We start from the raw sequence: 23,923 nt of genomic DNA on the forward strand, positions 1-23,923 counted from the left end.
CCAAGTATGAAGCCAAGAGAGAGAAATATATGTATTTTTTTTTAAATTAAAAAAAAAAAGAACATTTATTTTTGACTGTGTCAGGTCTTAAGTTGCAGCTTCCAGGATCTTTGTGTCTCTCTAGTGGTGGCATGCAGGCTTGGTAGCTGCAGAGCTCTGGGCTTAGATGGCCCAGGGCATGTAGGGTCTTAGTTCCCCTGCATTGAAAGATGGATCCTTAACCACTGGACCACCAGTGAGGTCCCCAGAGACTTATATCTTGATGCGAGCACCTGGAGTTCTTTGTGTGTGGTGATCGTCTTCTAACCATTAACGGTCTCCCTTGTAAAGTTTATTCTATTGTTATTACTTTCAAGTCAGCTTAAATTGCATTTTGTCACCTGGAAAAATTTCCTTGCTAGCGTAGACTTAGTAACTGGAAGTGGGACATTGTGGGAACAGATCCTGAATGTTAAAATGGAGTGCAAGGCAGTGAGGACTGCTTTCCCCTAGCGATTCCTTTTAAGGAATTATGAAACAGCTCTTTCGATTGTTACCTGGGTTGTCTTTGGCCATAGAGCAACTGAGGCTGGAACTTTAGGGATTCTCAAGTGTTTTGGCCAGTTTTTGCCTCATAAGAAAGCAATTTTCTTTGGTCCAAGCTGGCATGCTTGGAAGTAGAGAGGGAAGAAGAGATTGTCTTTTCAAGTAAGAGAGGCCTTTTCTGCCTGTAGCTGCCACCTAAGAGAATCAGAAAATCAAGAACCTTGAAGGTTGGAAATTCTGATCTTTTTTTTTAACCCTGTACTAAAATTAGTAAGAGGAAAGACAGGAGTTTAAGTTAAACTCGGGCAAAGTTATGGTTTACAACTTTTCTCAAGCGCCTCATTCGTTATAGTCCGAGTCTCTTGACCAAAGTAACATTCCAGTTACTAAAGAGTTTTGAAAGAGGATCCAACCAGGGAACAAATGATAGAGTAGCTGTGGCTCCTCTTCCAGCATATTATTTCACATTGCTTCAAGGAAAATCATTAAACAGAGGGTTTTAATGGGTGAGTAATGTGAAGCCTATTGATGTGAGACTCGGTATTGCTATGAAACTTAAAAGGTAGTTTGGTATCTTGACAAGATCTCTGGCTTTGGTTGCTAGTTCAATCAGTTGACTGAAGTAAATTGACCAGAAGCTTATTGAGCTTTTAGGGGCACTATTTCCAAGGTAACCTCAAGCCTGGTAAACAAAGTCTTGTATTGTTTTTACTTCTAAGATAATTCTCAGCCTCAGTAAGAGGAAGCGGGCTACTAAAACTACAGCTGCTAGAAGGAAGATTGAGGCCATAGAGGATAATGGACAAGTGAGGTCTTCTGAGATGGTGGTGCACCACCACATGGTGATGGTGATGCATCCAGACTGGTTGACCAAGAGACTCCATTGTTACAACAGGCAATTCTTGCTACTCTGATCAGTAGCATATAGTCTATTGGTTTGAATTAATAACCATGATATGTTTACTGTTGGTTTGTGAACTGGTCCACATTGCACAGAGGGCAAGAAGATAGCAAAGAAAAGAGGGAGACCACTCCAGATTGGCCGCTGGCAGGTTTATTAAGCAGAGGAATGTGTAAGGCTTGTCTTTGGCAGCCACAAGATGAGTGATCTCCACACCTGCCTACCAGAATCTTTAAACTACAGAGGCCTTAACTGAGTTCAGTCATTTGTACCATGCAGATGGTTTCAACACCACCTTGCTCTCCAGGCTGTTTCCCACCATGGGAAGAGTAGACAGAGTGTACATTTGAAGGACAGGGGAGGGGGTGAGGAGCCTCTGATTGCCCAGATCCAGCTCATGGGTCAGCTGACGGTCATGTCCTCTTGATTATCTCCTCCATATTTACATTTTCCACTCTTCTGAGTGGGCATTATGATTATTTATTTTTTCTTTTACCATTGTATATTAATTACATGGGGGATAGTTACATTTATTGTATAGATATATATTGTGAGATTGTGAGGTACCACCAAAAAAATTCATGTTTGGACCTGCTTAAGAATAATATTCATAATACAAACATTTTAGACTTGTTGTTGAATCCAGTAACTTGGCATTGTCTTTGTCTTCCTTCCAGCCTTCCCATCCATGATGAAGTAATGGGTGTGTTTTCTGTTACAGTTAAGATAGTAATATTGTTAAACATGGATATTTAAGAAGTTATATATATGGAAAGAAATGAATGTATAGGTGGTTGGTGATCCAAGGGCTAGATTGTTACAGATTTCTATTGATTTTGACTGCATAGCATCCATTCCTTCTAAATTTTTGATGCTCCTTTGAGAAGTCTTCTCTTCTTGATGTTTGGTTTGCATGCTTTGAGCTTTCCCTGGACTCGTTTCTGCTTTCCTGGACTAGAAACAAAGACTATACTTGGCCCATCAGTAACATTGTGGTTCAATATCTACCTGCACATCTGTGAAAGCTTTGTAACTCCTTTCCTTCTGCTGGAGAAAGAAGATGCTCACTACTGGAATTGCTAAGATGTTAGAATGTAAGTCTAGACTTGATTAGCTCGCTGCCACCATGAAGGCAGAGGATGCTTGAGGATGGTGCTATCATACAGGCTCCAAGAACCAAGAGAGAGATTACTGATGACATCTTTGGAGCCTTTCGAGTCACTTACATTACCAGGCTTTTCAGTGCATTAGACCAGTACATTTCTTGTTTTGCTTAAGCTATTTTGAATCAGGTTTCTCTTTGCTGCATTCCAGTGATTTCTAACTAATACTTAGAATTAAAATTAAAAGAAAAAACTTTAGGTATTAGGTGTGATCAGGCAAATCTTAAGAAAAATATTAACTTGGCAGAGGGCTTGATAAATTTCAAGAAAAAAGAGACATTGCAAATTATTTTAATAATTCATCTTCACTAAATAACATAACATAATACTGAGATACCATGAAAAAGGAATGATTAAAAGGAAAATTACCAGTGTTCTTGAGCATGCTAAAATAATCTTAAAATGATGTTATAGGATCTATAGATGTAAAATGTTACAGCTGTTCTTAATGAAATTTTCCTGATATGCATCAAGAAATTTAAGAAGTTCTTTTCATTAATCCTTTGTTCTTTTTTAATTAATTTATTTTTTAGTTGAAGGATAATTGCGTTACAGAATTTTGTTGTTTTCTGTCAAACCTCAACATGAATCAGCCGTAGGTATTCACATATCCCCTCACTTTTGAAACTCCCTCCCATCTTCTTCCCCATCCCACCCCTCTAGGTTGATACAGAGCCCCTGTTTGTGTTTCCTGAGACATACAGCAAATTCCCATTGGTTATCTATTTTACATATGGTAATGTAAGTTTCCATGTTACTCTTTCTGTACATCTCACCCTCTCTTCCCCTCTCCCCATGTCCATAAATCTGTTCTCTTAAGTCTGTTTCTCCATTGCTAGCCTGCAAATAAATTCTGCAGTACCATTTTTCTAGATTCCATATATATGCATTACTATACAATATTTATCTTTCTCTTTCTGATTCACTTCACTCTGTATAATAGGTTCTAGGTTCATCCACCTCTCTGGAACTGACTCAAATGCGTTCCATTTTATGCTGAATAATATTTCCATCGTGTATATGTACCATAATTTCTTAATCTGTTCATCTGTCATTGGACATCTAAGTTGCTTCCATGTTCTAGCTATTGTATATAGTGCTGCAGTGAACGGTGGGATACATGTCTTTTCAATTTTGGTTTTCTCAGAGTATATGCCTGGGAGTGGAATTGCTGGGTCATATGGTGGTTTTATTCCTAGTTTTTAAAGGAATCTCCATAACATCTTCCATAGTGGCTGTATCAATTTACATTCTCACCAACAGTGCAAGAGTGGTGTTTTTCTCCACATCCCTCCAGCATTTATTATTGTAAACTTCTGGATGATGGCCATTCTGACCAGTGTGAGGTGATTTCTTATTGTAGTTTTGATTTGCATTTCTCTCATAATGAGCAATGTTGAGCATCTTTTTATGTGTTTGTTAGCCATCTGTATGTCTTCTTTGGAGAAATGCCTGTTTAGGTCTATTTCCCACTTTTTGATTGGATGTTTGTTTTTCTGGTATTGAGTTGTATGAGCTGCTTATATATTTTGGAAATTAATCCTCTGTCAGTTGTTTCATTTGCTATTACTTTCTCCCATTCTGAGGGTTGTCTTTTTCATCTTGCTTATAGTTTCCTTTCCTGTGCAAAAGCTGAGTTTAATCAGGTCCCACTTGTGTACTTTTGTTTTTATTTCCATTTCTCTAGGAGGTGGGTCATAGAGGATCTTGCTTTGATTTATGTCATCAAGTGTTCTGCATATGTTTTCCTCTAAGAGTTTTATAGTTTCTGGTCTTACATTTAGGTCTTTCATCCATTTTGAGTTTAATCTTTGTGTATGGTGTTAGAAAGTGTTCTAATTTCATTCTTTTACATTTAGCTGGCCAGTTTTCCCAGCACCATTTATTTAAAAGGCTGTCTTTGCCCCATTGTATATTCTTGCCTCTTTTGTCAAAAATAAGGTACCCATAGGTGCATGGGTTTATTTCTGGGCTTTCTATCTTGTTCCATTGGTCTATATTTCTGTTTTTGTGCCAGTACCATGCTGTCTTAATGACTGTAGCTTTGTAGTATAATCTGAAGTCAGGAAGGTAGATTGCTCCAGCTCCATTCTTCTTTCTCAAGACTGCTTTGGTTATTCGGTGTCTTCTGTGTTTCCATATGAATTGTGAAATCTTTTGTTCTAGTTCTGTGAAAAATGCCATTGGTAATTTGATAGGGATCACATTGAATCTGTAGATTGCATTTGGTAGTGTAGTCATTTTCACAATATTGATTCTTCCTTCCCAGGAACATGGAATATCTTTCCATCTGTTTATGTCATCTTTGATTTCTTTCATCAGTGTCTTATAATTTTCTGTGTACAGTTCTTTTGTCTCCTTAATCCTTCATTCTTTAGGTTAAGGAAAAATTACCCATTGACAAGTATGAGGGTTAAATGAAATTTAATGATATAAAAAAACCTGCAGTAAGTATATGTTCAACAATGGGAAAAGGTTAAATAATTTTAAGTCTGTGTTATGAAATATTATACTGCCATTGAAAGTTTACTTACCTCAGTTTCCTTATGTATAAATGGGTTACCTCATAAGATTGTTGCACAGATTATGAATTAGTATGTGTAATGTGCTTGGTACAGAGTTACCTTTGTGTAGTACTTACTATTGTTATTTTCATTATCCTGAGCCTGATTATCATCTGGTCATAGAAAGAAAATAATGATCTAACTAAAACCAAGTTCTGTTTTAGCTTGAAGTTCCTGAGCTGGTGAACCTGTCAGAGAAGGGATCGCAAGTGTCCATAGATCATGATTTCCTAATGAAGCATAGGAGTTTGTCCTGAATCCTGTATCATCTTTATCAGTGTCTGGGGTTTTTATCATAATGAAACACTGGGGAACAAATAGGATGAAGGAACACAGAGAGCTTCTTTTGCCTAGAATCCCTATTTCTTCCTTTCTTGACATAGCTGAATGGCACATGTGGATGTGTACTAGGACATGAAGGGTGATCTTAGGTAAATAATACCTCCCTCTTGGAGTATTAGCTTAAATATTTAGAAAACTTTTTCAGTAACAAACCTTGAGGCAAGGTGGGGGACTAGAAAATATTTTGTGATAGGTTGCTTTCGACAATAATATTAGTGTAAGTATATCTTTTAAACAGCTCTTAACTGATTACAGGGTACTTACGGAATTGTGCTGTGTTAACTCATCCTCAGAAGCACTTCCTTTTCAGGTGCAATTTCTTCTCTACAAATGTGGAAACTAAGACTGCAGGAAACATGAAATATTAGTCAGGTGTCCAGGTATTAGTTTCCATAGCTCAGACTCAGGCCTTCAAAGACTATAGTCTTCTGCATTATTTGAACAAAACATAGCTACTTAGAAATTATCCCAAAGCACTGCATTACATGAAGAGATGATGCTGGAAGGTGAGGGACCAGCCAGCTTCAGTGAGCTGATTCTGTGGTAGAAAATGCTGCCCATAGAGGACTTGGTCCACAGAAAATAAAATGAATTCAGGACAATTTGATGGAAATGTACACAAAATGATCTAATGACTTACATTGTGAACTTTTAATTTTTGAGTTTGGGGAAACTGATTATACAGTATTATTAATGTTAACTAACTTTCATTTGTACAACTTTTCACTAGGCAAAGTGTGAATATTTTAGATATTACTATGAAAAAGAAATAATAGTATGCATTGATATTTTTATATAGAAAAAGTAAATGTGTTATGTTTTAGTGTTAATCAGGTGAACCACCACATAAACCATGTTTGCTTGGATAAAACATGAATTAATTATAGAAGGAGTTATAATAGGGTCTAGGTGATACGATTTCCAATAATTATTGATTCTCTTTTTTCAGTTCACTGATGAATAGAAAATTTTATGGAAGTGTAAATGTCTAGATATTTTCCTCTTTAGCAACTACTTCCATTTTCTGAGAGAAATAAGCTACATCTGATTTTAAAATGGCATATAAGTATTTCTAGTGTTATTTTAAAACTTCTCATGTGTGGGAAAGGGAATTGGCATTTATAAAATTGGGTTTGATTTCATACCTCATGCTTTTAAAATCCTCTAACAAGCCCTTTGAAATAAAGCCCTTTCAAATATATATATTTGAATATAATAACGATGACAAAAATTAAGGGGCTTGTTCAAGGTTGCAAATCTGTTTAGTTGCAGAAATTAGACTCAAAGCTAGAGGTTCTAAGTTAGTTGTGCTTTAATAATGATGATGACAGTGATAAGTGATAGTTATTGAATCTTTACATGCCAAGCACTATATTTATCATATAATATGCATTATCTTATTATCTTGACCTGGAATGTAAACCCTTCAATGAAATAAAAATAGTCATTATCTTTCAGGGTTAAACTAAGTCTGGTATTTTAAACGAGGAGAAGTGCTTGCAACTTTAATTATATCAGTAGTATTTTATTATAAATTGTCTTAGAATTATTTTACTTGATTTGTAATGATTTTCTTATAGCTTGATTACCCTTTAAAAGTCCTTGAATTTAAATTAAATATTTAAATTATTTTTAAAGCTTATGAAATTTGAGTCATCAGTGGAAGAATGTTTCTTTTGTTATACTGTCTTGACTGTTACTTGCTAAACAATCACTGCATTTCTCAAGTCATCCTGTTTTTTTTTTTTTTTTTTTTTGGTCTAAAGAACTCCTGCTCATGTTTCAAGAATTAACTCTTATCCCCCTCTTTAAGTGATGCTTTCTTTGATCTCCCCCTAAAAGCGCTTTCTCCCATCCTGTGCTCTTCCATCACACTTTGTACATAATTCAGATTTAAAGTAATTCAGATTGCCTGATCTATTTTAATTGTTTGTTTTCACTTGTTGGACTGCCATAGAGACTCTGAATCCCTTGAGATCAGAGTGCTGTCACCTTGGTATCCTTAGTACTTAACATAAAATCTAGAAGTTTTGTGCTGCTTAGTGAACTCTCTTTGAATGAGGATTTTTTTCACATTTGATATAGTTTGCTTGTTTTTGTCGCTTCTGGCTTGGGTATGAATCTTTTCTTTCCAGGCTATTCTGGTTCTCCTCTCCTAATTTCTGTGTTTGCTTCTTGTTTAACATACCAGTTTTTAATTTTTATTTTTTGAGGAGAAGGGAGGATGGATGTGTGTGTGTGTGTATGTACACACACACGTGTGGAGTCATAGAGTCTTCAGGTCTGGTGAATAACCTGACACACACACACACACATGGAGTCGTAGGGAAGGATGGATGTGTGTGTGTGTATATACACACACAAGAGTCATAGAGTCTTCAGATCTGCTAAGTAGTCTGACTCTGTCACTTGCATAGGTGAAGAAATAACAGTTGGGTCAGATCCCATAGCTTTTCACGGAATTTGAATTATCACCTAGATTTTCAGTCCATGGTTGTTGTTGTTTTTTTTAATTTTATCTTTGTGCCTGTAGTTCCACTTTGCCTCAGCCCATTTTGAGATTGTAACTCTCATCAAGGCGCATACTTAAAAAAAAATACTCCTACACACTCAGAACATTTGAAATGATGATTAAATAAATTACTGAGTAATCCTAACCTAGCATTCTTTTGCCAGAGTCAAGATACTCATTCTTAATATAACAAGGAATTACAATCTCTGCCTTCAGTAACTCAACATTCAGTACAGGAAAAGGAAGGAAAAGATGCACAGATTCCATAGAGACTTTAACAAAATGTTCTGGAGATAGTAATGGTTCCACTGCCTTTGCCTGGAGGAGTCTGGAAAGTTATCATTGGTTGGATGACTTTGGATTGCATCTTGAAGGACAAGTAACTGTTTCCCAGGATAAAAAGGGCAGGAGTGGAAAAGCTTTCCACGCAGAGGGAATGAGGGAGTCCTTCCATGGTTGTGTCCCCTAATGTTAACTACAAACTGCGGTCAGATAAGCTTTACTTCTTCTTGTAGAAATCCGCCCCACATCTTTTCTTAATTCCATGAGTGTTTATTGGCTTAATGTTTTTTAAAGCCCTTTCAAGCTTGCCCAAGGGAAATGGTAAAATTTACTAGAGTCCAGTTAAGTGAGTTATTTCAGGAGTTCTGTTTATGTGGGCATTTTTGGTTCATCAGTAAGAGAAAAGGTGAAGAGATGAACAGAACTGAGGGTGTTGAAAGTTATTTTTAACTTTTTTAGTCTTATAAACTCAGAATTCTTAACATTTTATCAAAGTACAGTTAATGGTTTTCTAAAATCTAGAAGAAAATTCAAGTGCTCCTAATACAGTTCAGTATCAGGATCACCATGAATAAGCTTTTTTTCCTTAACTGGTCTAGTATTAGTACTGTTTTGTTAAACTTCTTCCTCTGTAAGGAAATCCTGTTCCCTCCCACCCCATTAAGGACAGTGGTTTTTCCCTTCTGCAAATCAAATTATAGTTTTTCCATTACCAACATTACAAAATTGAGAAGAACGTTCAAGAAAAAATTGTCAAGACACTAAGTCAAGTAATATTATACTTGACTTATTAAGTATCATTATACTTAATAATACTCCAACTGTTTATAAAGTAGTATATTTTCATGATTTTTAAGACTTGAGATTTAATGATTAATGTTTATCAAAGTGTGACTTTTCACATTTTCGTTTCTTTGGAGTTTCTGAGCCTATGAATAAAATATGCTAAGGTGTCAATTTTATCTTTTTCTGGGTTTTTTTTTTTGCATGTTAATCTGTTAATCTGCTTGTTTCATTGCTGTTGTCCACCCGGCAGACAGCAGACCCTAATTGGGTGGGACTATAGGTGCAATCTTTTTTTTTTTTTTTTTTCAAAACTAAAAACAGAAGTTTTTATTGAGTTCTTTAAATTACTGCCCCATGTTTTTCTTCTTACTGGAAAAGTTTTTAATCAGCCATTCCTAATTTGACCAATATTTTAAAAAAGCAAAGATATTTTGTAAATGTGTCGCAGACACGGGTGACAGAACCCTACTTTTTGTAGAGGACCTTCATCTGAATAAAGTCATGAGTTTTTCAGTAAGCCTCCACCAAGTCTTCTGGTAACTCTGCAGAAGCAAGCCCACCACGGTCCGTGGGAAATGGGTTAGACAGACAGATGTACTTTCAGTTTTTCCATGATTTCATTCATCTTGTCACCTGGAATTAACATCACAGTTCGCAGGGGCTTCATTGGCACATCATCAAAGGACCATCGGCCTCCCAGACACGTGTCACTCTCCTCCTGCACTGAGTAGTTGAACTTCAGGATTGCCTTCTCGTAGAAGAATTCTTCTTCCGCATTTGCAAACATTAACTCCTCTTTGTTTTGGCTGCTCCGTCTCTTTTTGGAACTGCTTTTTCCTGCTTCCACAAACGTCTTGCTAATCAGAAGGTAGAAGTGACACTTCCCACAAGGCTTGTTGGTTTTGTGTGCCTCTGCTAGTTCTTTCTGAAGCTGCTGGTGCATGGGCAGCGCAATCTGTGGAGGAACGTTAATGAACCTCTCGCTCAGCAGAAAGCCCACAGGCCTGGCGGTGTCATTGAAGAGCCTGTCCAGCTGCTCAACTGTGCTCTTCTCACAATTCTTCTCACAGAGGCGCAGAATCAACTCCTTAATTTGCTCAGCGCATGGGGTACCCTTTCTTTCAGTTAAATTTAAGAGACTTATGAAACCAAAAATCTCATCTTCATCCACATCGTCATCGCTGTCTTCTGAAACATCCGTTTGCTTAATCACACTCCCGATATGGTTCTGCTGAATTAAGAGATCTGTGAGTTCTGCAGTGTTCACAGGGGCTTTCAGGAAAAGCTGCTGTAGTAACTTCTTAATTCCATCATAATTGTTATCTGAAATAGAATAAGCTTCAAATTCAATATTCACTTCCTCATTGATGACCTCGTCCTCTTCATCCTCTTCTTCGTCACTGTCGTCTTCATCTACCTCCTCCACTTCATCCTCCTTTTCCTCATCGCCCAGAGCCGGGGGCACGCGGCTCAGAGCACGCCGCTTCGGCCGGCACGGCACCTATAGGTGCAATCTTTTAACCATTGACTATATACTAAGTTTAGATTCAATGGAAATGTAACCCATTATTTTGGTCTCATTAGTACTACCCAGGGACTGACTATGTTAATTGGTCACAGTTCAACAAGATTGCCTGAGTGGTCTTGGAGTTGTTTTGAACCATTAGCATTTTTTTCATCCTGGGCTTTAGGATCAAAAACATTCATTTTTTAGGATGACTGCCTTATTTTAGGGATGGGTGGAGTAGCTACGAAGAAGCATTTTTCTCTGTGAACATACTCATTTAGATACTTTTATAGGAAGTATGTTGAGCAAATAGATTTTAGTCAGATTTACTGGTTTTTTCATGAATTATCCTGGGCTTTTTTATTCTAAAAATAATGTTTAACCTTATTAGTGATCTACACACTGAAAGGTAAACTAATGTATTTTAGTCACTGTGTGACAAACTGTCATTCAGAATGACAGCTGCACCCAATTACGTTGAAAAATTATGCTGCCATACTCTGAAATAAATTGAAGATGACCCACTTAGAAAATATGAGAAATAGACATTTACAAGAGAGATTTTTCTAGTGAAAGAGTGCTTGGGGTTTTAGGTCACTGTTATAATGCATTCTGTATCTTAGAGCTCAAATTTATTATCTTTGTATTTAAAAGAAATAATGTATTTTCATTTTAATACCATAACTGACCGTGTAACCACTTTATTCCACAGATATTTTTTGAATACTTAACACCATGTGTGATGCTAAGCTCTCATGACCATTGTCCCCACCCTGGAATTTATAGCACTGTAGGGAGTGAAAAATGCAGGCAATGAAATGTGTAAATTCTGTGATAGAAGTAAATTAGCGAATAGGGAGTGACACCAAAGGGAGAAATGTGCCAAGGGAATCAAGGAAGTACTTCATGAAAGGGATGATGTTTGAGTTGAGTTTTGGAAGATGGCCCAATCTGTGTAGGGCTGTGCAGTCATATGGTAGCTGCCAGTCACACGTGGCTGAGTGAGCACTTGCACAGGGGTTCCATAAGCATGTGCACTTGATTTTGAAGAGCTGGTATAGAAAATGTAAAATCTGTCATTAATAATTTAAAAATATTTACTGCATGCTGAAATCATACTTTAGATACATTGTGTTAAATAAAATATAAATTAATTTTGCCTATTTTCTGTTTTTCTTTTAATGTAGCTAATAGAAAATTTAAAATTACATGGCTTGCTTTCTATTTTTATTGGCACTGAGTTACAGCATTGATTTGTAGGGTTCATCTCAAAAGTTGATGAGCTGTTGGAAGTATAGGAAGAAACTACTAGATACTCTAGCATGCTCTCTCTTTTAAGAGAAATATGTATGCCTATGCGTGTGTGTGTGGTGTGTATATACTGTGTATTCATATACTGAATATACTTAGACATACAGACATGTACATAATATTTCTATTGTCTGAGACACTCATATTGTGGGTTTTCCTGTTGCATGTCAGTAAACCTCATCCTAACTAATGCATTGACTTAATAGCAACAATTTAAAAACCACAAGTCACTGGGGAAAAACTTGTTCTCCCTGCCCTGGTAAAAGTTGCCTAAATAATTCATGGAAATCAATATTGCAACAAATTAAAATGCATTTTATTGTCAGCAAATACTTTGGAAGGCAAGTTGTAGACATTGCTACAGAGTTGAAGAAGCAGAATAAAATGTAGTTTTTTTTTATAAGAGTTGGATGAAGTTATTTCTAACTTGTTTTGCTTATAAAATTTGCTAGGTAGTTTCTTAATGAATTAAACAACTGCTTTTTGTAAGTTAACTATTAAAAATTTATATGAAAATATACTTTCTGGAAATGCATGTATGCCTTGTTTACCAAAACCATAAATCCAGAAGTAACCTTACCTTTCTATAGAGAGCAGATTATATATATTATACACACACACACACACACTCTTCATGGAGGTTTATTTATCATGATAAGAATTCTCTATTGTATTTAGGTTGCTAATTTCAGTATTAATTATCAGGAATACCATATTTTAAACAAGACACATAACTGAATACTAAAATACTAAAGTTCTGCATTGCTAGTGCTTATCTTGGTAAGATTTCAAAGATTAGCTTGATTTCAGATATGGAAACCTAGGCACAGAGAAGTTACAACATTTTTCTTTTTCAGTACCCATATTTTCTTACTTTGAATCATTTTGTGCTTTTCCTTTCTTCAGCTTTTTCCTTCTTGTCTCCCTCATATTTTTATTCTCTTAGGCCTTCATCTATGCATTCAAAGGCATTGCATGTTTACTGGTGTCACCTCTAGTCCAAACAGTGGAGTAAAATAACTAACTCTTTCCTTTAGATAATTATAGTTTTATATCTACTGCAGTGTTTGTAGAAAATTGAGATCTTTACTGTAATAATAGCAACAATAATCATACTTGATGGAGATGAGAGGGAGGTTAATTTAAACATACTTTTACTTCTAGGTAATTGTTAGGAGCTGGAGCGTCCATACTTAGGGATAGTATAACCAAACCTAGGGACAGAATGAGATTGGAAAGATGATTTTTTTCTTTAAGGACTTCAAATTCTAGAAAAAGGGACCACTGTATAAGAAAAAGAAAAGAAAACAAAACAACTATGTAATCAGACCTTTGTGGTATAACTAATCGGAATTCAGATTCTGGCTCTGCTTTTGTTTTTCTCTCATGACCTTGAGTAGAAGTATGTATTAGAATACAGTATCATAGAAGAGGAAGTGATGAACTATTTGCAGGAGTCAGGAAAGACTTCAAGTGGAGGATTCTCTTGAAATTGGCTTCAAGGGGAGCAGGGGTTTGCTGAGTAAACAGAGTGGAGTTAAGGGCATTCCAGATCTGGAAATTTAAATCGGCACGTTATAAAGTAGTTAGCATCTTTCTAGGAGTACGTTTTTTCTTCTGGAAGATTTCTGCCTATCTTTTTGGGTGTAGCTTAGGCTTCTGTCTCTACTGCAGATCCTTCTCTAACTTTTGAGGCAGTTAAGCAATTCCATTTTTGTGTTCTATTAGTGCCTTCTATATACATCAATCTCCCAACACACTTAGGAGTCACATTCTTGAAATGTAATGTGGTTGGCAAAGCTGTGTGGCAAAACTTCAGTTGGCAAGGTCAAAGTCAACAAAGTGTAGGGAGAAGAAAAAAAAAACAATGCATTAAACGTGTATATTTGTATATAAGTATATAAAGAAAAGTTCTAGAATGTAGCTGTTTCCAAAACAAACCAGGTTCATCTGGTGCTTGTTTGTACCAATATAATAAAAATAATAGAGTAGCTTGGAGGGCTACAGCCTATGTGGTCACAAAGAGTTGGCACCTAAAAACCATTTTTGTTAGCTATGCTGCTAGATTGTAGACTGATTTAATACGTCTTGATGGGGAAAGAAGAAACACAACTATGTTGTGTATGTATCAGTTATATGTTGATTTCAGAAATGTTAAAATGTGAAAAAATATTCCTTAGAATAAAAGAAATACAGTGTTCTCCTTTAGTACAAGAACTCCTTGACAGAGGCATTCCTGTTCCCATTTAGGACTTGGGAAAAGTGAAATTGTATATTTGTAGCTGAGAACTTTGGGCAATGTGGAGCAAGACGTTTGGCAATAAAGAGACATGAGCAAAACAATATGTTCATTCTCTGTAAGTTGATCTGATTAGATAGACCAGTGATATCTTACTCTTTCAGTAGTTGTCCATGGTTCTGTTGTGAAACAACAGGATTGGTCAGAGAGGACAGCGTGTTAGTGGTCAGTGTGTTATTTGTGGATGCTGCTTCTTGCTCCGTCTTGTACCTGCTTCTTTTAGGACTTTTATAACTGAACTAATATATTTGACTCTCCGTGTTTAGATTTATAAATTACTGTGTAAATACTATTTGAGTCAAACCAGTCTTGGTATCTTGGTTTTCTGTAAAGAGCTTGACTGTTGGGATATGACTGATCTGAATTCAAATTCTGGTTCTGCCTTGTCTTTGTGACCTTGAAGCAAGTATTTCATCTCTCTGACCCTCTGTTTCTCTTCCTAATTCTTTGAATCTGTGTATCTATCAATGTCTAGGTCTGTGTATCCCACTGTATGTACTTTATGTATGTATATTCATATATATCTGAAAAGATGTTATTTTCTCTTGTATTCTTCTTGTGTGGGAACTGTGGATATGAATTTTATATATATGACAGATCATTGTATTATTAAATTTCTTCTACTGTACAGAATGTTCATTTACCGTATTGTTGTTCAAAGTGTGGTGGTCATCCCTGGTGGTTCAGTGGTAAACAATCTCCCTGCCAATGCAGAAGATTCAGATTCTATCCCAGGATGATCCCCCGGAGAAGGAAGTGGCAACTCACGCCAGTGTTCTTGCCTGAAAAATCCCATAGAGAGAGGAGCCTGGTAGACTACAGACCATGGGGTAGCAGAGAGTTAGACACAGCTTAGCAGTTAAACAACAACAATTCAAAATGTGGGCCACAGATCAGGTTTACATATTTGTGAAAATGTTTGTGGTTTAAGATGAGATACAGAGCTTGTGACGGAATATACATGATTTTGTCAGTAAGCACACTTTATTTCAAATGCTTCCCTTCCCCCACCCCCAATAACGTTTTAATTTTTTTTTTTAGAGACTTTCTTGATGAGGGAAGCAATGTGTAAATGCATGTTTGATTCAGTTGACTTTCCATTGGCTGGTACTCTGAATAGCTTGAATTAAAGTTACTTTTCCAGTGAACAAAGCTTAGTTTTGTGTTATTTTTTGTTTGTGGTGTTAGAAAGGTTCACTACTATTAGTGAGAAGATACTGATTTTGGACTTGGATCCTGATCTTTTCTTTGTTGCTGATTAGCTGGGCATGCTGTTTTCGTGTCACAGACCTTACTTTGCGTGACTGAAAATGAGGATTAGGTTACATAACGTGGGCCTTTCAAGGTTTAACATGTTATTACTCTGTGATTTTAAATAGTATTTTTTTTTCTTTTTCTTTTAAGAACCAGAACATAGAACTGTTTATTAAAGTTGAAGATAAGATGCACCAGGATAGAAACATTCTGTAAGAAGCTTGTTTTTGACACAGATATTTTTATTAAACTTTAGTCAACCATATGCCAAGAAGTTGGTTCTAAAGATAGAATGGTTAATGAAACTGGTTTTTGTTTATAAGTAGTAATGTCCAAGGGGAGATAGGTAAACAGAACAAGATTGACCCTTGAACAGTGTGGGGATTAGGGGAGTACAAACACCAAGCACTCAAAACTTGCATGTAACTTTACAGTTAGTCCTCCATGCCCATAATTCCACATCTGGGGATTCAGCCAACTACAGATCTTATAATTCTGTATAGTACTTATTGAAAAATACCAACATAGAATTATACCTGCATAGTTTAAACTCATGTAGTTCAAGAATCAACTGTATATATACATGTAAATATACGAATGGAGTAGGTGATGTGTTAGTGATATGGACCAAAAATGTTGAAAGAGGAGGTTGTGAGAAACCATCTAGGAGTAGGTAAGCTTTTTCTACAAAGATGCAAGTATGTTAGGCTTTGTAGGCCATATGGTGTCTTATCACAACTACTCAGTTCTGCAGTTGTAATAGGAATGCAGTCATAACCAGTATTTAAGTGAAAATACATAATTTTCCAACACTAATTCTCTGGCAGACTTTAGTGCAGTGCTGACTAACTCTGGAGTTAGCACAAACCCCGAGTTAAGGGCTTAGTCCCGTCAGAGTGCCTCTGCAGGTGGGGTTTCCTGAGTTTGGCCTGGCCGACAGGAGTCCCTCAGGGTCCCTGGTTTGCTGGACTGACTGACAGAACCCAGGACGCACCGTATGGGCAGTCTCACTGTAAAGGATGCACATCAGAAGCAACCAGATGGAGGAGATTTAGGACAGGGTATCGGAGTGGGCATACAGAGCTTCCATGCCCTTTCTGTGCCCAGAAACACATCAGTGCCTTGACTAACCCAGAAAGCCCCTGAACCTCATTGTTCGAGAGTTTGTGTGGAGTCTTCGTTATGTAGGATGCTTGATTTAATGATGGCCACATGACAGAATTCAGTCTCCAGCCCTCTATCACATGCTTGGTCTTTCATTGGACATCCCCTCTCTTTAAACTATCTAAAGGCCCACCTTGAGTCACTTGTTAGCGCAACTTTAGGTATGATCAAAAGAAGCTAATCATGAATAAAAAAATAAATTCCTATCACTCATGAAATTTCAAGGATTTTCAAAACTCTGTGAGGGCAAAGATCAAATATATAAGTTTTAAATTATGCCATAGGCAGGTTTCACCACTATGTAAATGAATGGGCATGACTTTTCCTGTAAAACCTTATTTACAGTAAGGCAGCAAGCTGGAATTGACCTTTAGGAGTAGTTTGAGGACCCTTGCTCTAGAAAACAAGAAAGGCTTATCCAAGAAGATGACATTTAAACGGTGTCTTTTATTTCTTTAAAAGTTTTTATTGGTGTTACACTATTTCATAGAATTTTAAAATGATACGTTAGAACCTTAGTGATGTAATTTTAGGGAAAATTTTTATAATTCCGTGGCACTACCTATAGAGAGACTTTTTAAAGGTGCTTGGTGAGTGAACAAGGAAATTTTCCACTTATGTACATTGATTACTAATATGTTTTAAGAATTGAGAAAATTCTTCTCAGATGTTTAATTCCTTTTAGCTACTGTGAATAAGTAGGCTTGAATATTACCTGCTGGGTAGCAGCTGATAGGTGTTGTTCTGTTGATTGACGATGACTTTTATTGGATTCCTTGATTAGTGATATTTATGTAGTCTTTTGATATTGGAATGCTGTTTTCTTTCTGTCATTTTTATTTTGAATCCCAGCCTTTTGTTTTTTTGTTTGTTTGTTTGTTTGTTTGTTTTAGTGAAAGGAACTAGAGCTTTATACCTTTGACTAAGGGAGCTTATGCAAGTTCCACATTATGAGAGCTGTCTAGTGAGATGATAGAAATCACACTTATTACTGTGTAGTGTAGATCAAGGCATGGACTTTTGTATTAAAGACTTTTGGTTTCTCCCTTCTTTTTTTTTCCTCTTTGCCGAGTATAAATTGTTTCCTCTTCTTTCACAATGGAATGAATAATCACACTGTTAACAGTTTATAAACTTCTCTTGTTAATTATCTTGTTTATGTCTTAGTATATATCAAGTTTCAAATTTTCATGAAGATGAACATTTGGAAAGGCCTCTAACCAAGGAAAATTGGGTGAAAACCAGAACTATTATAATAGGGATGGTATAGTTCCAGTTGGCTTTCATTCTTGTGTTTAGGTGATACAACTTATTAGCTTAGGGTAAGGAGTGGAAAGAATTACCTTCATGAAGCCATGCAGAAATGTTGATGAAAATGAAGGTGATGGAAATTTATGTAATATTTTAGGACTAAAATAAAAGCAAAATTCACAAGAATCAAAGGGAAGCTCATTTGTTTTTTTGTCAATAGCCACAGATGAGTTAGTAGCATCATTGTTAAACATAAAAAGGCATAAAAAGTTAACTTATGTTTATGTTACATAAACATAAAAAGTTACTTAAAAGTATTTGTATCTGTGGGTTTCCTTGGTGACTCAGTGGTAAAGAATCGGCCTGCCAACGCAGGAGACGCAAATTCCGTAGCTTGGTTTGAAAGATCCCCTGGAAAAGAAAATGGCAACCCGCTGCAGTATTCTTGCCTGGGAAATCCCATGGAGAGAGAGGCCTAGCAGGCTGCAGTCCATGGGGTCACAAAAGAGTTGGACATGACTTAGCGATTAAACAACAACAATTTATATGTTGACCCATATGGGTCATCAAGCAATATTCCGTCAGTCAGTGACACATGAATAGCTTATTCACTTGCTGCTTCGGTTGGAGTATTTTTTAAGTTGACTTACCTATTAAATATTGTTGGAACTGAAGTAGGCTCATATGGAGATAATAATAGAATAATGATAATTTTTATCCAATGGCCTGTGCAGGAGGCTAAACTTAATCATCTTCCCAGTAACATTGTGAGACAAAGTCCTGTTGTCTACAGTCCACATGTGAGAAAATAAGATTCTGCAGGTAAAGTTGATTGCCTGATGCTCAATCCTTTTAAATTCTGTTTCTTCCTAGTAGACACAAATTTCCTTAGTTTTATAAGAGAAATTAAAAAGCTATAAACTTTCTGAGAAGAGGTAGATGTTTGAGGCCTGTTTGAGGAGTGAGCCTCAGGGAAAGTGGCGTAAAGAAGAGACATGCAAGATGATGTGAACATTTAAAGTGAGGCTTGAGCTTGGAAGACATTGAATATTAGGTCACAACATGAAGAGTGATCTGAGTCATAAAGCTAATCTTTTTATTCATTGAGACCTGTTGCAAACTATCCCATGCTGCTTTCTCTTCTGGAAAATAAAATTCAGATTTTTGAGACTTCGTGGTTGTGGTATTTTCTTCTAGAGGTCATATCTAGTATGACTCTGCTTCTTTACTCCTCCACATGTGCTTGTGAATTTAAGTGTGTATATAAGAGAATGTAGATTGTACAACATTTACAGAATAGACGCGACCATTAATCAATACTTGAAACAGTTCTAATCTGTCTTGAAGATTGGAGTCATTTTCCTTTCTAGTTTAAGCTTCACAAGGTTCAGGATTTTTTGGTTCATATTTCCTGTGCCTGTCATAAACTAGAGATTTAGTCACTGTGGAAGGAGAGAGGGAAGTAGAGAAGGATACACATATAATGTAAAGTTGTTCTTTAGTCAGTGTTCTTATCTGTGCTTGGGCATGTTCTAAGCAATGCTGATCAAAAAGTAAGTAACAATGAGTTAGAAAAATATTTAGAAAGACTGTGGATTGGTCATATTTGTTAATGATAAGATTTATTGCTGGTTCACTAGCCTCTAATGATCAGTCTTTACTGATGGAATTGGAAACTTTTTACAGTGAACACACATATACCCAACATATCAATTGTACGTTTAACATTTTACTAAACTTCTTTAATATGTCTTTTCAGGAAAATGGGGAGGGAAGATAGACAAACTGTGTTTTCAGAGATCACTTTTAATATAAAGATAAAAGAGTGATCTGAAACACAGAGCCAGGTCTAGTTGGAAATCTTAAAACCATCCTTACCATCTCCTATCCTTCCTTCTATTATGTCTGAGATTTCCACAACTTTGATAATTGAGTGACTGCCCCTCTGCTGTGCTGATTTACAGAATTCCAGTATGAATTGGCCAGTTTCCTCTTTGTTCTACAAATACTTCAGATTAGCACTATAATGACCCAGAAACTGGGAGGAGTGAGAGCTAGAACATAAATGTGATAATCACTCAGTCCTGTCTGACTCTTTGAGACCCATGGACTGTAGCCTCCCAGGCTCCTCTGTCCATGGAATTTTGATACTGGTCCTGAGATCTGTCAGCTTTTCAAACAGCTGGGATGGCAGATAGAGACTGTAACCCATAGATCACAGTGATAAGCTTCCAGTAAGAATTAATTTTTGTTTGTGAATTGATCAGTCAACAGTGTTAAGGTCTGTGATAAACTAGTTTATTTTAATGCAACTGTTTGCATCAGGGATTGTTTTATTTGTACATAAATTTCAGCAGAGGCTTGCTACTAGTACCTTTTACTTTTGCTGACAGTTCTCAGTTCATCTTAATGGCTAGGTTAACTGTCTATGTTAGTAGTTGGGCTCCTCAGAAAATTGTCACTGAGAGCTGAGGAAATTGTAATCTTCCATTTGGGGAAAGTCGACTCAGTTTTGAAATCCAGAGTCCCTTAATGAGGAGAAAAGGAGCTAAATGAAATAAACCTTTAAGTATTACCTTTTGACTTGATAAAGAGGTATTTGAAAGAGGAATAGTATCCTTCAGTGCTTACCCATTGAACTTAAAGCTGGAAATCCTCGGTGTGACTTCAGCCCCGTATGGTCCAGTACCTGTATAACCCTTCAGTCTTATCTCCTCCTCCTCTTCCATTCTGTACTCCTTCCTCATTGTCCTTGCTTTCTGCATGCCAGCCACACTGGTCATCTTTTATTAGAGGTTCTTCCTATTCTAAGACTTTGATAAATCCTAATATCTCTGCCTAAGCTTCTTTCCCTCATTTCTTTCATTTTCCCATCCCTACTTTCTCCACTCCCAATGATCTCAGCTAAATTTTTAAAGTTAATTCGTAGTCTTCCAGATAAACTTTCAGGCAGTAATCTGCTTCAGTGCTAGAATTTAAACTCTCTGAAACCAAAGAGTTTTTTATGTTCGTTACTGTATTTGGAGCACCTAATATAACTCCTTACATATATCCCCTTGCTCAAACATGTGAATGAATGATGGTGAATAAATAAATCAAGGATGAATTGATTATTTGGAATTCCGCCTAGCTGATTTTCAGGGAGAAGTAAATTTTTGAAGATTAGGGTGAAAAATTTATTCCTGCCTGTTTTATTATCAAAATGAGGAGGTAAATCTCTGAAACTAAATAACCAAGATATATGAGGACTGCTTTTAGAGATTTACTGTCATATTGCTTGAGTATGACCCCTAGTTACAATATTATGAATAGTGCCTATCATTAACAATAGAATGGGAAAGACTATAGAGATTTCTTCAACAAAATTAGAGATACCAAAGGAACATTTCATGCAAAGAGGGGCTCATTAAAGGACAGAAATGGTATAGACCTAACAGACGCAGAAGGTATTAAGAAGAGGTGGCAGAAATACACAGAAGAACTGTACAAAAAAGATCTTCATGACCCAGATAATCATGATGGTGTGATCACTCACCTAGAGCCAGACATCCTGGAATGTGAAGTCAAGTGGGCCTTAGGAAGCACCACTATGAACAAAGCTAGTGGAGGTGATGGAATCCCAGTTGAGCTATTTCAAATCCTGAAAGATGATGCTGTGAAAGGGCTGCACTCAATATGCCAGCAAATTTTGAAAACTCAGCAGTGGCCACAGAACTGGAAAAGGTCAGTTTTCATTCTAATCCCAAAGAAAGGCAATGTCAAAGAATGCTCAAACTGCTGCACAATTGCACTCATCTCACACGCTAGTAAAGGGATGCTTAAAATTCTCCAGGCCAGGCTTCAGCAATATGTGAACCATGACCTCTCAGATGTTCCAACTGGTTTTAGAAAAGGCAGAGGAAGCAGAGATCAAATTGCCAACATCCGCTGGGTCATCGAAAAAGCAAGAGAGTTCCAGGAAAAACATCTATTTCTGCTTTATTGACTATGCCAAAGCCTTTGACCGTGTGGATCACAATAAATTGTGTAAAAATTCTGAAAGAGATGGGAATACCAGATCACCTGATCTGCCTGCTGAGAAATCTGTATGCAGGTCAAGAAGCAACAGTTAGAACTGGACATGGAACAACAGACTGATTCCAAATAGGAAAAGGAGTATGTCAAAGCTGTATATTGTCACCCTGCTTATTTAACTTATATGCAGAGTACATCATGAGAAACACTGGGCTGGATGAAGCACAAGCTGGAATCAAGATTGCTGGGAGAAATATCAGTCACCTCAGACATGCAGATGACACCACCCTTATGGCAGAAAGTGAAGAACTAAAGAGCCGCTTGATGAAAGTGGATTAAAGTGATGAAAGAGGAGAGCGAAAAAGCTGGCTTGAAGCTCAACATTCAGATAACTAAGATCACTTCGTGGCAGATAGATGGGGAACAGTGGAAACAGTGGCTGACTTTATTTTTTGGACTCCAAAATCACTGCAGATGGTGACTGCAGCCATGAAATTAAAAGACGCTTACTCCTTGGAAGGAAAATTATGACCAATCTAGACAGCATATTAAAAAGCAGAGACATTACTTTGCCAACAAAGATCTGTCTAATCCAGGGTATGGTTTTTCCATAGAGAGTTGGAAAGACTCTCTATGTGAGAGTTGGACTATATAGAGAGTTGGACTATATAGAGAGTTGGACTATATTGAAAGCTGAGCGCCGAAGAATTGATGTTTTTGAACTGTGGTGTTGGAGAAGACTCTCGAGAGTTTCTTGGACTGTGGGGAGATCCAACCAGTCCATCCTAAAGGAGATCAGTCCTGAGTCTTCTAAGGAAGGAGTGATGTTGAAGCTGAAATTCCAGTATTTTAGCCACCTGATGCAAAGAGCTGACTCATTTGAAAAGATGCTGATGCTAGGAAAGATTGAAGGCAGGAGGAGAAGGCGATGACAGGATGAGATGGCTGGATGGCATCACTGATTCAATAGACATAAGTCTGGGTATACTCTGGGAGTTGGTGATGGAGAGGGAGGCCTGGTTTGCTGTGCTTCATGGGGTTGCAAAGAGTCGGACACGACTGAGAGACTGAACTGAACTGAAGTGCTGTTCAAGCTCTTGTGCTTATTATGTAGATGGTGTCCAGTACACACTCAGAAGTACAGTGAATAACATTATGTCTGACTTTCACTCAGTTTATAAAAAGATGTTTGTAAACAAGAGATATGGTAATTTTTTTCAATACTGTTTATTTGTTATATTTTAAAAATTTAAGCTGTTTTAATTGTTTTTAGTTGTTTGAACCCAGTTTTGATTATTTTTTTTTGAATATGTAGAAACAAGCATAAGGTCACATAGTTTAAGTTATGAAAATAGATTGAATGTTGGATGGCTTATGTTAAATAATTGAGAGGATGCGTACATTAAATTTCAGTGATGTGAAAGGGGTTTGTACCTATTTCTTATTATCTACTTTAGTGAAGGGATGAGAAAAAAATACCTCTTTCAACAGGAGAAATTTATTTCAGATGAAGCACATTTTAAGGATTAAGGGTGAAATCAGCATAGAAAGAATATTCTAGGAAATTAGGGTGTTGACAATCCATTTTGAAGATTTTTTAAGGAGAAAGTAGGAAAATATTAGTTTAAAATATTTCATTGAATAAAGACAGCTGGCTTGGGTAAGACCTTTCAGCTATTTCCAGTTGTGATTGCCTAGTTTTATTTAAAGCACTTGCTAGTTTCAGTGGGTCATACAGAATTAGTTGTTCAATCACTAAGTCATGTCTGATTCTTTGTGACCTCATGGACTGCAGCACGCTGGGCTTCCTGTTCCTTCACTGTCTCCTGGGGTTTGCTCACATTTATGTCCATTGAGTCAGTGTTGCCATCTAACCATATCTATAAATATACATAAATACATATTTTTATTTTCAGGTCCCTGAGAGTAAATGTGTGCATGTGTCTATCTGCAGTGCATGAGTGTTGCCCTTTTTCTTTCCCTTTCTTTTAAATGGTGCCTTACATAATGGACTAACTTAAAAAAAATTACTGGAGTGTATTTGCTCT

The 23,923-nt window shown here is 36.7% G+C and overlaps 1 protein-coding gene and 1 pseudogene across 7 annotated transcripts in view; one reads left to right on the top strand and one right to left on the bottom strand.

Annotated features, from left to right (window-relative positions):
* The window catches only part of NBEA (neurobeachin), a 642,892-nt gene that overhangs the window by 5,793 nt on the left and 613,176 nt on the right, over positions 1-23,923 (top strand). The gene's annotated exons all lie outside the window — the stretch shown is intronic.
* On the bottom strand, positions 9,362-20,644 carry LOC139036369 (BRCA2 and CDKN1A-interacting protein pseudogene; annotated as a pseudogene).

Source organism: Odocoileus virginianus, chromosome 8 (genome assembly GCF_023699985.2).
Source record: "Odocoileus virginianus isolate 20LAN1187 ecotype Illinois chromosome 8, Ovbor_1.2, whole genome shotgun sequence".
Taxonomy (NCBI): domain Eukaryota; kingdom Metazoa; phylum Chordata; class Mammalia; order Artiodactyla; family Cervidae; genus Odocoileus; species Odocoileus virginianus.